The sequence below is a fragment of the Sceloporus occidentalis genome, unplaced genomic scaffold, assembly GCF_023333645.1.
Source record: "Sceloporus occidentalis isolate IW3139 unplaced genomic scaffold, rSceOcc1.0.p SCAF_3, whole genome shotgun sequence".
In the NCBI taxonomy this organism is placed as follows: Eukaryota; Metazoa; Chordata; class Lepidosauria; order Squamata; family Phrynosomatidae; genus Sceloporus; species Sceloporus occidentalis.
Window position 1 is genome coordinate 167,034,950 of NW_028316983.1, and position 15,027 is coordinate 167,049,976.

General features: G+C 43.3%; 1 long non-coding RNA gene across 1 annotated transcript in view; it reads left to right on the top strand.

Moving 5' to 3' along the window:
- The first annotated feature begins 916 nt into the window (after positions 1 to 916).
- The window catches only part of LOC149317070 (uncharacterized), a 28,280-nt gene continuing 14,169 nt past the window's right edge, over positions 917 to 15,027 (top strand). The window contains exons 1-2 of the long non-coding RNA XR_016280728.1: positions 917 to 989; positions 1,919 to 2,007. This is a non-coding gene — a long non-coding RNA (uncharacterized LOC149317070). The remainder of the gene's footprint in view (positions 990 to 1,918; positions 2,008 to 15,027) is intronic.

Sequence of the window (15,027 nt, forward strand, 5' to 3'; positions counted from 1 at the left end):
ACTGCAAAATACAAAATACTATATAGTAACTCTAGCAAGAACTGCAAAATACCAGTGTGGCTTCTTGAATCAACTAATCTCCCTAATAACATTTAGCATTTTCCTAAGACCTTTATATTTGTTAGTGGACAGGGTCTATTGCTAGTTATGTTGTCAAAGCTGATGTCATTATTGTGGGTTTTGGTTGTGGTTGTTGTTGTTGTGTGCCTTCAAATCATTTCTGACTTATGTTGACCTGCTCAGCCTCAGGGGAAGGCAATGGCAAAACTCCTCTGAACAACTTTTGCCAAGAAACTCCCATGATAAGTTTGTCTTAGGGTTGCCATAAGTCTGAAATGACTTGAAGGCACATAACATACACATACAACCAGGCAAACCTATCATGGGGTTTTCTTGGCAAGTTTGGTTGTACTTGTCTATAAAAGAGCTTTGCAACATGTAATTAACAATGGGAAAGAACACTTTGGTGTACACTTAAGAGAGCTGATTACAAGGTATTATTATTGTTGTTGTTGTTGTTGTTGTTGCTGTTTACCTTGTATTAAGACCTGGGAAAGTTGTTTCTTGGGCTAAAATTTATAGCTGGTGGGTTCTGGGACCTGTAGTATAAAAAGTGACTTTCCTAAGCTTAGACTAATACTTATCAGTACTCCTAAAGCTGTATGGAATATCTTAAAATGAAGAGGCCACTGCACCAAAGCGTATACAAACTAAATTAAGTGTGAATCCTGCAAAGTGGTGGTGGTCGGGGGAAAAATCAGGTGCTGTTCAGGGCATTTTCCCTTTTTTCGTCCTAACTGGATGGATTCCCCAGCCTTTTGCCCACTGCTCTTCTTTTCTATCTCTGCTTGATGTTAGGTATTGACTGGTCTGCAGCATCCTTTCCTCAGATGAAAGGACAAATCAGAAGGTACCCATTAGGTGCGCACAAGGAATGAAACAAAGGCCTGTGATGCTAACACCCTTCCACTAACTTTGGGATTTTAATGGTGAGTTTAATTTCCTCATGAAAGCGGAATGAAATGGTGGGGTGGAGGGGTACAAAAACGGAAACAGCCGGGTTGTGGATGGTGGGGGCAGTGGGGAAATGGCAGCTGTTGTATTCATGGTTAATCAGGTGTGTCTGGCTTTATGTAGCATCTGTCTGCTACTGTTACGGTGCCACATGTGAAAGGGGAAGGAAGGAAGAGAAGCATTCATGTTCAAAGCCTTTGGCACTGACCTCTGTCTCTTGTCTCCTCGGGGTCTGAGCACTCGTCTATTCATCTGACCCCATTAATGTGAGATTGCAGCGCTTGTTCTATCAGGCTGTTGTAACCATCTTGATTGGATGTTGCTCAGATTGCCATAAAATTGAGTTCTGCTATGCCAGTTTCCATTTTGTTTCACAAATGACCTCTAAGAATATGCTTCAATAAAATGAATGGCCAATTTTCTTGCACAAGATCTCAGTAAGGAAAGGCTTTCAGGGAAGGGTTCCAAAACTAATAATCCATTCTACCCTTAAGTTGATTTTGGACTGTTGAAGGAATTCCCCAGGAGAGAAATAAGGAGGACCTATATATGTACATACTTGCCAGTTTTAAGACTTGGTATAGTTTATTGCCCATTTATCCATCCCACACTTTGATAAAATCTCTCAGATAGATTTCCTTTTGATACCATATGTCAAAAAGAAGAAATATATTATTACTATTTTTATTATTTATTTTTAAGATGGATTTTCCCTACAGGGTGATACTGATTTTCTGGACCCATTTCAACCTGGCTTCTGTCCTAGTTTGGGGAACCAAATAGCACTGTGAGGCAGGAGAATGTTATTCCTGTGCCAATCCTGCAGGGCAAAACACTGAAAATGTATCCCTATTGCTACCATTCACAGTCTGCAAAAACTTATGCTACAACTTCTTTCACACAGGCTTAGTCTCAAAGATGCTACAAGATTCCTTTGCATTCTGTTCAGCTAGATCAGAGAGAAGCTTCCACAATTTTTATCCAGCAGGAGAGGTAATAGTCGCTACATTCCCAGCCTGCACCAAGCAGGTATCAGCTAGGTTTCTGGTCTTATCTCCTATTAAGTTAAGTTTGTGGTATAATGCATGTGGGCAAATTTGATTAAAAAGGGCTATAAAAGGGAAATAGGGGAGAGACTATGTGTGATAAAAGAAAATACTGTAAAACAGCTTACTGGATCCAACTTAAACTTATACTGAGCAAGCATACTTCAGAGAAAATCAGTGTGACTCCAGTGTTCCCAGGAGTCTTTGGAGATAATCAGGGGGCATCAAAGCATAGGAGCAAATATTCTCTCAGTTATGCTGTCGAATTAGGAGGCTCAAAAGTGACGGTTGGGTTATCAGCCAATGTGGTGGGCCAGCAGGGTGAGGTGAGAGCCACTTGTAAGGAAGAAATGTCCCAGACTGCATCCCCACTGCAGAAATAATCCAGTTTGACACTGCTTTAACTGCCATGGCTCTATGCTATGGAAATCCAGGGATTTTGTTGTGGCCCTAGAGAGAAGTGGTCTCTATCTAAGCATCTGGAGGTCCTCTAGCATGACTCTATGGTCAACCTTCATTAGAAGTTGTGCTGGAGGACTTCCAGATGCCTAGAGAGACCTCCCCCCCCCCGAAAAGTGAAACCATGGGTAAGTGAAACCAAGGTTATTGGGCCTGCTGATGCAGGGGTTGTATTGTACTTAAATTCAGGGCCATTTTACCAATCTTGTTTAATTTTACTGATTGTGGATTCAGTTTCATGCCTCAGGGCAGTGTCACACCTCCCTCTTTATATTAATACATGAGTCCTCTCTGGTGCACATATAACAAAAGGAAACTTCTTAGACAAGGAACCAAGGAAATTGACTTTTGGTAAGCAGATGTATTGCTTTCACCACATCAATACTAACTTTACACTATCTGTACATATTTGGAAGACTTGTATCACCTTATTCAGGCTTTGAAAAATTAGGGCGAGAGTCATGATTTGCTTCTTTCTGGATCCTATTAATTCTATCCTAATCCCACAAGTGTATGCATATGCATTATAACCTAGGGCTTTAATATCCTTCTGTACTGCATCTATAGAAGTAATTTATATCCATGAAAACTCATGCTAAAATTAAAACCTGTTACAATTGGCCCTCTGTATCCACGGACTCTTTATCCACAGAATCAAGCATCCACAGCTTGAAAATATTCAAAAAATATATAAATTCCAAAAAGCAAAGCTTGTTATCACCATTTTATATTAGGGACACCATTTTAGTATGCCATTGTATCTTTGGGGAGTCGTGGAACCAAACCCCAGCAGATACCAAGGGCCCATGGTAATCTTAAAGATACTGCTACATTTTGTCCTCTCCCTCCCTTTTCCCTTTGAATACTGCCAGAGACTAAGAGCCTTATTGCACAGGCTGTTCTCCCACTACAGTGCCATCATCTGGAAAAACCTTTTGCAGTTGGCATTGCTCTCTTTCCTTGAGCACCTTCAGAACAATTCTGGGATTACAGTGTCAGTTTCTGCAAAACCTTTTATCACACACAGCATTTGGGACAGCCTCCATCCCCACCCCTTTTTATTGTTTGGCACATGCACACACACATACAAACACACCACCCACAGAAAAGTCTTATCTTTAAAAAACAAAACCCTTTCTTGTGGTGACTTTCTGATCAGGATACATCAGAATTCCCAGACTATACTAATTACTGGTAGAGGAAGGTCAGCAGCTACTGATCTATCTGTCTGATTTATTCCATGCGGCAGCGATTAGTGTGTCTGAAGGAAGAGGCAGAGGGTTAACGAAAAAAAATCTTTTTTAAACTCTAAGATTCTTTAGCCTTTTCTTCTTACATTTCAATGTGTGAGAAAGAGAGAGAACAAGGATGTTAGCACACCATGCTATAATAGTGTTGTAGAGACAGAGAGATTCCTAATTGGGGCTGGAGGACTGGAAAAGGAGGTGGAGGGGCAGAGAATCAGATTGTAATGTCCACTCCTTCTCCCCACCCAAACCATGCCCACAGACCACCCTAAATCAGCATAACAGTGCAACTGAACCTTTGCATAGAAAAACATAACACAACAGAAATGGGGAAGGAGGTCAAGAATGGATTTTTAGTGTTAATAAAAAGAAATGCTTTTAATATTGTATGTTACAGGAGGACAACAGACGGCTGACGTCATGTGGCAAGCACCAACTGGATGCACTATAATCTTGCTGCAAGTGCAATTTACATGCCTTACGCAACAAGGCCCTAACACAGCTCTTTGAAAACCTCTTGTAACTCCAAATGAAGCTGTTGGAAGAAAACCTTGGTCCCTGTTGAGTTCTAGTTGTTCTTCCTCATTTTGTCCTGTTAGGAGGTCTTAGAGCAGTCCTTGTTTTCTTGTTTCCTTTCTCTAAGATCCTGTCATGCTCAATACTAAATATAGTAAATATACTAAGTATAGAAATCAACAGTAAGCCTGATGCTTAGTTGGCATTGTTATAAGGGAAACAGGTTAGTGCCAGGATGATGCATTTGGCTTAGGCAATGAGCAGTTTCTACCTACACAGCCTTTGGAGTACTTCCTTTGCAGCTTAGTCCTGTAATTAAAATAAACAGATGGGAAAGTGTAGGAGGACACCACAGTCACTTTTGTATGTGTCTGAAGCTTGGAATAATTCCGACTAGATGCAGGTCTGAATCAAGTGGAAAATATACACATCCCTGTGAAATCTGGTACTTTTTTTTTTTTTTGGGGGGGGGGGGGAGACTGTATTTAAGACTACTGTGACTTTCAAAACTGAAATAATGCAATAGAAGCTTAAAAGAAACAATTAATTCAGATCTCCAGAGGTTGTAGAGGACTTGCTAGTCTGCCTTTCACCAAAATACATGAAAGCTTACATGACATGTTCAGAAGCAGCTGGCAATAATATTGAATGGTAATTAGGGATGGGTTGCGGTAAAACCACCTACCAGTGGCCTTTCCTGGTGGCTAACAACCCTCAAAACTGTCCTAGCCATCAGCTATTTTTGCGATGTCCTTCCTGGAACTGAGTGTTAATGTAGTAACATTCTGGGAAACTCTTGGCATATATTCAGTGCTTAATTTCTAAAATGAAATTTGCCAGGCTGCAAACCTGCCTGGAAGTCCCATCATCTGACCTGGCAACCTCCTCTGCCTATCAAAGATGGACAGGAATAGTCTTTTTTTTTTAACCTAGCAGTGAAAGTAAGTCTGCAGTGTTCTCTTAGTTATTTTTTCACAGGTTACAGGTTTGAAATGTCAACCAAGGCTTGTTGAGTCCAAATTATTGGTTTGAATTCTATCCTGCCTTTTGATCTGGAAGTATTCCTATAAACAGTTGACATCAAATAAGAAACAACAATGTAAACAGGGTGGAGGTAGTTTGTGGATCTGTGAATCTGCTCTGGATTTTAGCTTTAACTTTAGAGGAGCTATCCAATACCCTGAACGATATGCCCACAAAAGGAGCACCTGGGATACATTCTTTAGACTAAAGCCCAGAAAGGCTCCACCACCCCTGTAATGCCACCAATACATTAAGACTGTCAGTAGCAGGCTTATATTATGGGGTAGAAGGATGGTGATCTATCCCAATTGTTTCTTCCAGTCTACCTTGGCCTAAATCAAAAAGTGAAATTGTGCTATTGGCTGTTGGAGATTTTTTTTTTTTTTTTTTTTTTTTTTAAAGATTGCTCTGCCTCTAGGTATGATGCCGTTTTTGCCTTACCAGCCCTGGTGAGTACACAACTTAGGGCAATTTCTACCTCGGACACATACCTCTGGAATACATTCTCATCTGTTGTTGTTGTTAACCACCCTTAAGTCGATCTCAACCCATGGCGACCCTGTAGGTGAGAGATCTCCAAGATTCCCTGTCCTCTACTGTTCTGCTTAGTTCCTATAAATGCATACCATGACCTCCTTAATAGAGTTCACCCATCTAGTATGCCTTCCTCTCTTTCTACTTCCCTCCACCTTTCCTAGCAGTATTGGTTTTTTCCATTGTGTCATGCCTTCTCATGATGTGTCCAAAGTACAACAGCCTCAGTTTAGTTATCTTGGCTTCCAGCCCAGGGAGATTTCTGGCTTGATCTGTTCAAGGACCCACTTGTTTGTCTTTTTGGCTGTCCATGCAATCCTTAGCACTCTTCTCCTGTACCACATCTCAAATGACTAGATTTTCTTCCTATCCACTTTCTTAACTGTCCAGCATTCGCATCCATACATGGTAATAGGGAATGCAGTGACTTGTATGATTCTAACTTTCATGCTCACTTGTATATCTTTACATTTTAGGATCTTTTCTAATTCTTTCATAGCTGCATTCCCCATTCTTAATCTTCTTATGATTTCTTGACCACAATGTTTGATCCCAGGTATGAGAAATCTTTTACTGTTTCTACATCCTCATAGTCTAGGTTGACTTTGTGTAAATTTTCCATAGTCATTATTTTTGTTTCTTTATGTTCAACAATATGCCTGCCTTTGCAATTTCCTCAGTATAGTTGGCCCTTGTTATACGCAGCCCCCCCCCCCCCCGCATATAACAAAATCAACGTATGCTCAAGTCCCATAGAACTCAATGGTGACGCGACCATGTGGCAGCGCCACCATTGAGGACAATGGTACTTTGGCCCACCCCCTCTACAATGTCAGCCTTGCTGCTTTCATTGTGGCAGGGCCCTCCGCTGCCCTGCTGCTGCTTGACCTCCTTTTTTTCTTCTTCATCCTTCTCCTCTTCCCCTCTCTTCCTCCGCACCTGCAGCCAAGGAAGAGGAAGAGCAGAGTAGAGGAGGAGGAAGAGGAGGGGGGAAAAGGAGTCCAAGCGGTGGCAGCATGACGGAGTGGGGAAAGGGAGCAGGAGGAATGCACAGGAGGCAGGGTGGGCTGGGAGTGACCCCTGGGAACCGAAGGGCAGCAGGCTCACCTCACCCTCAACCTCCAAGGCAGGCAGGCAGGTGGGCAAGGCAGGCCAGAAAGGGGTCCTTGGCCACTTAGCCAGCTGGCTTTCCCTCTCTCCGGAAAGGCCATGGGCCGGGCAGAGCAGAGCGGAGGGTGGTGGACGCTCGGGCCCGATCCAGGCGGAGGTCGCAGCCTCCTTTCCTGCCTCCCTCTGTCCCTCCGCCGCCTCCTGGTCTCTGCCAGGTGGCCATGTGCTGCAGGGCTGAGGAGGAGGAAGAGGAGGATGGTGGACAGCAGCAGCGGCGGGAGCAGCCATGGAGCGTTGCTGACTGAGAGGCCCTCCCTCTCTCCAGAGCAGGAACCGGGTGATGGCAAGTGGGGGCAGGTGCCTAGATCCTGCAGGAGCTGCCTGCATTCCTGGTTCCTCCGCTTCTGCTGGCCTTCCAAAGCCCTCCGCGCCTGCTGCCCCATGGCTCCCAGGGATCTCTCCCAGCCCACCCCGCCATCTCTGCATTCCTCCTGCTTCCCAGCTCTTCCCCACTCCATCGCGCTGCCACTGCTTGGCCTCCTCCTCTCCTCTCCTCTCCTCTCCTTCCTTGTTCTTGTTCTCCCTCCTCCTCCTCTGCCAATGCCATCCCCTGCGTGGGCTTGTATGCTTAGGTCCATGTATGGCAAATCCGCGTATACGGAGGGCGGACTGTACTTGCTCTAGGTCTGTGATGTTTTCTGCCAGTATTATGGTGTCATCTGCATACCTTAGATGGTTGATATTTCTTCCTCCTATTTTCATTTCTCCTTCTTCAGTGTCCATTCCTGATTTTTGTGTAATACGTTCTGCATACAAGTTGAGGAGACAGGGTGACAAGATATAGCCTTGTTTGACCCCTTTGCCAATTGGGAGCCATTCTGCTTCTCCATGTTCTGTTCTGACAGTAGCCTCTTGCCCTGAGTATATATTTCTTATCAGGAATATCACCTGTCTCCACTTGAATAAGCCATGTGGTTGTCACCTTTGCTTTTCATGCCATCTTTAATCTCCAACTGTGAGCAACTGAATGGTGATGGCTTCTTTATGTCTTTCTTCCTTCCTTCCAACCAGAACTGCTAAAGGATAGAGCCAAAGAGAGAAGTCAAACCCAGGCAAATTGAGGGCCACAAGCCAAGCATTGTGTCCGACTAGACATATTCACCCCTGCTTTTTAGTGTTAAAAGCAGACAGGCAACAAAAACAGGAAGTTTATCAACTCCCCAGTGAGCTACATCCACCTTGGATGTGTGTGTGTATGTATGTATGTATGGTTAAATTGCATGTTGTCTTGATTCATTTTTTAATTTTTATTTGAAATACTACTTGGAACAAAGGTCAAAAGGACACTTATTATGTACTCTTATTATGAAACAGTGCAGCATCATTTTTGGAAAGAGCATTGAAATTGGATTGTTTGGAAAGCTGGACATGACTTCTAGATTTACAAGTGGGAATGGTTGGAATGTGGCATCAATATCTTCTTATTCCATGTTGAGTTTCATGAGCTGAATCTGTGGAACTTTCTCTGAATTGACTGTGGGAAATGGAGCTGACAGTATTAATAAGTCTGTGGTTGCTTGTGATGTCCTTTATTTAGGGAGGCATATTTCTGTCATGAACAATTATTACTTGGGGTGTGTTTTTTTTTTAGTTGTCATCTAATGAGAAATAACAAGGATATGATTTAAACTCCTTACTGGTTTGGACAGGAGCATTTTGTCTTATCCTATTTTCAGATAGCTCTGAGAGGGGTTCCAATGCATGCTAAGTAAGAATAGAGTAGCTAAAATTTTGTATGTTTCTCCTCCTGGGAAGTTGGTAGTGTGATGTGTCAAGTAATTTCATTTTTAAAATCAGTGCTTTTTGTGAAGCCATTGCTCACCCAGTGCAAATGAAAAAAGAAGTAAATTCTGCACTGTCTTACCCAATTTCCAGGAGGCTATGGCTGTGTTGCAGCAAACCAAGAAAGCATCTTCTGGCACCTTAAAGATGGATATATTTTATTTGACATGAGTTTCACAGTCTGCAATTCACTTCATAAGATACCAGGACCACAACTGTTGACTAATGAAGGAAACAACACTGAGACCATTGAACTATTTATTGATTATTTAAATAATTTATCACCACCACCAACCCCCCCCCCCCCCCACTTTATCTAAAAGTCTTTCAGAGAGGCTTACAAGAAAGTTAACACAATAGTTCTCAGACTTAAAATCTATAAAATGGAATTACATAAGTAGTAGTCTCAGGATCAAACTCACTCACAGAAGCTGGGTTGGTCGAGAGCATTTGGTAGAGCTAGAGTATACCCTCTAACTGTCTCAATTTGTCATGGATAGTCCCCGTTAATCATCTGGCATCCTACCTTTTCAGCTGCTTTTAATATGTCCCAGTTTCTCTCTCCTCCCATTTGCCCCCTTGTCCTCAGCTTACTTCAACTTCTGCAAACTGAGTTCAAAATGCAAAAGTTGTTTGTACTCAGTTAACTCAGCAGGAAAGAGAGGACAGGAGGGGGGCAGAATCTTGCCCTTCCCTGTAGACTCAGGCAAAAGCAAACTGCTGCAGCATTGCCTAGCTTTTGTGTTATTTCTCATTAATAATTTTTGCCCTAGTGACCACACTCTTGTTGCTGCTTGGCCACACATGAACCGGCTTTCATCTGTGAAATGCTGGATGATATGGAGCATGGGTGCACAACCATGACCCATGGCTTCATGTGCAGCCTTTTTCTCAGCTGCTGCTGAATTTCTCCACCTCATTGACTAGAGTAAATCTGCTCCTTCTGTACTACCAATGCTGGCAAGGAAGCAGAGGTTCAGTTGTGATGAGGGGAGGAGGCCTTTTCCTTCTCTCCATGATGCCAAAGCAGCCTCCCCCAACTCAGCGCTCATGAGAAAATTGTTCAGATGAGAGGGGATATTAAAGCTTCTCCCCAGCACAGTGAATCTGAGCTTACCTCCCACCTCAACATGTGCATGTGGATTTATGCGTGCAGACACGCACAAGTGTGACTGCTCCAAGTGGAAACCTCATGCTGTTCTTAGGGCTGCAAAGGTTGTGCATGCCTCATCTAGGGGCTGAATAATGAATCTCTCTCTCTCAATGAATAGCAGCATCAAATGGTGGCTTGTCTGGACAAACCAACCCCTATAGAGCAATCACTTCAAACACAATGCTTTTCCGTGCAGGCAGCTTCATGCACTCATCCATGAGTAATCATCAAATTGTAAGTCTTCTTGAGTACCAGTTTCCTGTAGACTCATACATTTTAAATAATAATGTGTTGAGTCATCAGCTGATCAGACAACCAGCAGCATACGTGCATGTGTGAACTGACCCTGCTGACCAGACAGAGGTTTGGGAGACAATTGGAAGTAAAAGACTGACATGACAGAGGGCTCAGTACTGGCTACATGTATTCCAGCACACACTGCACACTCCTGGTTCAGATTCACACTGTGTAGGTGGTCATTGACACAGGTTCTGGTGCAAATTAAAGTTGCAGAGTTAATTGTATGGCTCCTTTGGCAGGACTGCAGGGTGGTGCAGCATAGCAGCAGGCTACCATGTTCTGCATCCCTTCCTTTTTGCTTGAGTGCCCACGAAGTTTTCGGTGACTTTCAATTGGTTGCTGGGGCTGGAGGGAGGTGGGACTGTGCTAAAACAGGAATGGGTAAATGGGTCTCCCTCTGGTAGAAACATTCAGCTCCCCCCTCTCTTTTAGCATTATTTTCTTGCAGGAATCTGATGTCCCTTCACCTCATTTATTACACATAAACTGTTTACCACAAGCAAAAGAAGCCTGCTACCCCAGCCTATATTTCTGAAGGCTTTAGTTGGTTGCAAACAAACAGCTACTGTTGACAGTGAATGGTTCACATGCAAGCCCAGTCCAAGGTAGTTGGGCCTTCTTGTGCCCAGTCTTCCAACTAAAGAGTTGAAGGTGGAGCCATCCCAAGGCATTTTGCTACCACAGGTAAAACAATAAATGTCACTCTTGCCAGCTCAAATCAGGGTAAATGGCACCCTATACCTGTGCTTCTTAAGCTATTTGATGTGGAAGATTGGCAACCCCCTCCTTCAGTGTGCCAGGCCTATTGTTGTTGTGTACCTTCAAGTTTTATGAATTATGGTGACCCTATCATGGAGTTTTCTTAGCAAGAGTTGTATAGAGGAAGATTGTCACTGTTTTCCTCTGAGTCTGAGAGAGGGTGGATTGCCCATGGGTTTCTATGGCTGAGTGGGGATTTGAACCCTGGTCTCCTGAAGGCCTAGTCCAGCACTCAGACCAGTACACTGCACTCATTTTTTTGTGCCAGGGACTGGCATTATATTTGACGTCTCTCCTCTGAATGCTTGCCTGGAGTCGGTAATGGGCTGGATGAGGAACAAAAATTCAAATTGAATCCAGAGAAAATGGAGGTACTAGTGATAGGTACCCTAGGTCTGGGGAAGGAAATTTGTCAACCTGTCCTGGACGGGGTCACACTTGCCCTAAAGGACAAAGTACACAGTTTGGGAGTACTCCAGGACTCGTTGCTACAATTATCATCTGAAGTGGATGTGACAGCCAGGAGTGCTTGGTACCAACTTTGGTTGATACGCCAACTGCGCCCCTACCTGGACTGAAAGGACCTTGAAATAGTGGTACATTCTCTGGTAATCTCTCGTCTTGATTTCTGTAATTTGCTCTACATGGGGCCACCCTTGTATCATGTTTGGAAGCTTCAATTAGTCCAAAATATGGCAGCTAGACTAGTCACCAGTTCTTCAAGGTTTGACCATATAACACCAGTCCTGAAAGACCTTCATTGGCTACTGATTAGCTTCTGGGCGCAATACAAGGTTTTGGTTATTACCTATAAAGCCCTACATGGCTTGGGCCTGAGTTACTTATGGGAACGCCTCTCCCTAGATAATCTGCCCTGCACTCGCAGAATATCAGGGGGAAATCTGCTGGAATTACACTCAACTAGACTAAATTGAACTTCTCAAAGAGCTTTTACAGCAGTGGCTCCTAAATTGTGGAACAGCCTCCCAGAAGAGATACGTCTTATTGCCTCCTTGGAGGCTTTTAAGAGGGCAGTTAAGATGGATCTCTTCCGGCGAGCCTACCTACTCAGTCTTCTGTAAGAAATACTGTCCCATTCCTCTGTTTAGGATTAAAACACTCTATCCCACTGTCACTTTGATTATATTGTTTTAATTATTTTAATTGTTAAATGCTATATATCTTACTGTTGTACTTTTATTGTATATATATATTGGGTTGTAATTATTATTATTATTATTATTATTGTGCCCATTGACAACAACGGTTGGTTTCTTTTCTGAAAACTTGCCATGGGCCATTGGTTCATAGACCGGCAGATGTCCATAGACCACTACTTTGAATATTTTGCATCTGAGGCAGATTTTTTTAAAAAAGCTGTTCTCTCTATCCAGAGCCTTGAAAAGTTATTTTTTGGACTACAATTGCCAGAATCCCCCAGCAAGTATAGTGGCTGAAGTGTTCTGGGAGTTGCAGGGCAAGGAATGGAGGCTTTCCAAGCTTAGTCACCATCCATGACAGTAACAATAGAGAAATAATAGTTTTTTGTGTTTTTTTCAGGCTATGTGGCCATGTTCTGGAAGAGTTTATTCCTGATGTTTTGCCAGCATCTATGGTTGGCGTCTTCAGAGAATGCTGGCATAGACATGAATGGGGTATATATACTGTGTTACCCTTGGTTGAGAGGAAGTGATTTACATGTTAATCTGTGTGTTGATCTGTTGTTGAATGGCATATATATAGTATAGATACCCCACTCGCTTCCATGCCAGCATTATGTTCCATGCCAACAAAACGCCAGGAATAAACTCTTCCAGAACATGGCCATATCACATGAAAATCCCACAAAAACCTATGGATGCTGGCAATGAAAGCCTTTGACTTTACAGAGTAGTAATAAAGTATTATTAATTTCCTGCCCTTCCATTACACATCCCAAATCAGGTGCCCGCCCTGTGGGGCTAGCCCTGTGTTCACCTGATGGGGTGGAGATGGTTATGCAAATCCATAGAGAGCAAAGGAGACTGGAATTTGTGTTCAAGGCCTAAGTTGAAACAATTCCTTAAGAAAAGCCACATGGTCATGGGTACTGGCTGTGCACAACAGGGGTGCAGGGAAAGACAGCTGACTTTGGGAAATGGTATAAAATGAAAAGCACATGTGCACAGCAGGGAAACAAACTTTATATAGCAAGTATGAAGATCACAGATGTAGCACACTAATGCTGGAATTTCTTTGTGATGAAAAGCCAGGGACTGATCTACAGATTTTATTTGTAGCTGTAGGAGGTCCTCCTACAAAGGATCACTTGGGTGTGGTATGGTTCCCCCTCCCTTGGAGAGTTGGATGACCAGCTGTAGTTTTGCTGCTGCAGAAAAGGAGTTGAGTAGAATGAGCTTGCTCTATCCTGCCTTAACTCTGACATACAGTACTTTCTCGTTCTGTTCATTTTGGTTTTTATTAAGTGCCTAACATGTTTCAGTTTTCAGCCCCACATCCACCTTTCAGCTTAACAACCCACAGATTTTCCCCACCCCAGCTTCATTTGGGTGAGATAATTTCCATGTTCAAACTGTGAGTAGAGACATTTTGACTCTACCCACTGATGTTTTGGCCTACAGCTCCCACAGTCCTTGACCACTGACCCAACTGGGTAGGGTTGATGGGAATTGTAAACCTGATGAGAATTGTAAGCACTGCTTCTTTTCTTTTTTGGTCTCTGTGCCTCATAAAAATGTTCCTTTTTGCACCTGCGCAAGATCCAGTTGGAATGGTCCAGAGCTGAGTAGCCTGGCAGAAACTTCTCCCCCTCCCTATCTACTGGATTTGTCCTAGCCCACAAAGCTACTGTCTCCCCAGTTTATCTCTGTCCGCTGACAGAATGATTTCTATTGCAGTGTTCTGTGTTGAGTAGCTTCCTTTTGACTTTCCTCCTTGTCTTTGTTTTTCTATTTCTATCCCTTATCTTCCTTTCTTCCTTTCTTTTTCTTTCACTGCTAGATATTTTTTTTAAAAAAATCTTTCTCTTTATTTCAGGGCTCCCTCCCCCTCTTTATGGCCTCAACTTCTCTTTTCAAACTGCTCTTCATGTAGATGGAAGGTCTTCTCTTCTGTTGGATGAGAACTCTGAGGGGTGATTCCCACTGCAGTTTGTTGCAAAGTGGGATTCGGGGCAAACAACCTTCATTCCCATTTGAAATTGCTTCTGATCCTCATTGGATTGATTCCAGGAGGAAAGAAGTGGGGCAAACCCAAATAACCTGGGGTTTCCTGAAGCTGCTTTGGAAGTGTTTTTTATTTTTATTTTTTGAGGGAAGAATCGATAATCCCAATAAGTGGGAACACCAGATCAGAATTGATTCTTTTTTCTTTTTTTGGGGGGAGGGGGGATATAAATAATCGAAAAATCAATCTATTGCTAAAGCAATTGCTTGCTTTAGCAATAGATCGATTTTTAATTATTTCTATTTGTTTTTTTAAATTATCTCTCACCCTCTTCCTCCTCCCTGCAGCAGCTCTCTCTTCCTTCCTCCCCTCTCCTCTCCTCCCTCCCTCCCTTCTTTCCTTCTCCCTCTCCCCCTTCCTGCTTACTTTCTCTCTTTCCTTCCCGCTGCCGCCGCTTCTCTAAAACTGGCGGGGCTTGCGGCGCTGCTGCTCTGCTGCCTCCACTTCTCCAGAGCTGGCAGGGCTTGTGGAACTGCTGCCACACTGGCCAGCACTGGGCAAGCAGTGGTGCAGCAGCAGCAGCCCCAGAAGGACCTTGAAGCAGTGGTACTTGCACTAGTAATCTCTCACCTTGATTTCAGTAATGCACTCTACATGGGGCTACCCTTGTACCAAGTTCGGAAGCTTCAATTAGTACAAAATGCGGCAGCCAGATTAGTCACTGGTTCTTCGAAATTTGTTCATATAACACCTATTTTGAAAGATCTTCATTGGCTACCTATTAGCTTCTGGGCGCAACACAAGGTGTTGGTTATCACCTACAAAGCCCTACATGGCTCAGGCCCAAGTTACTTAAAAG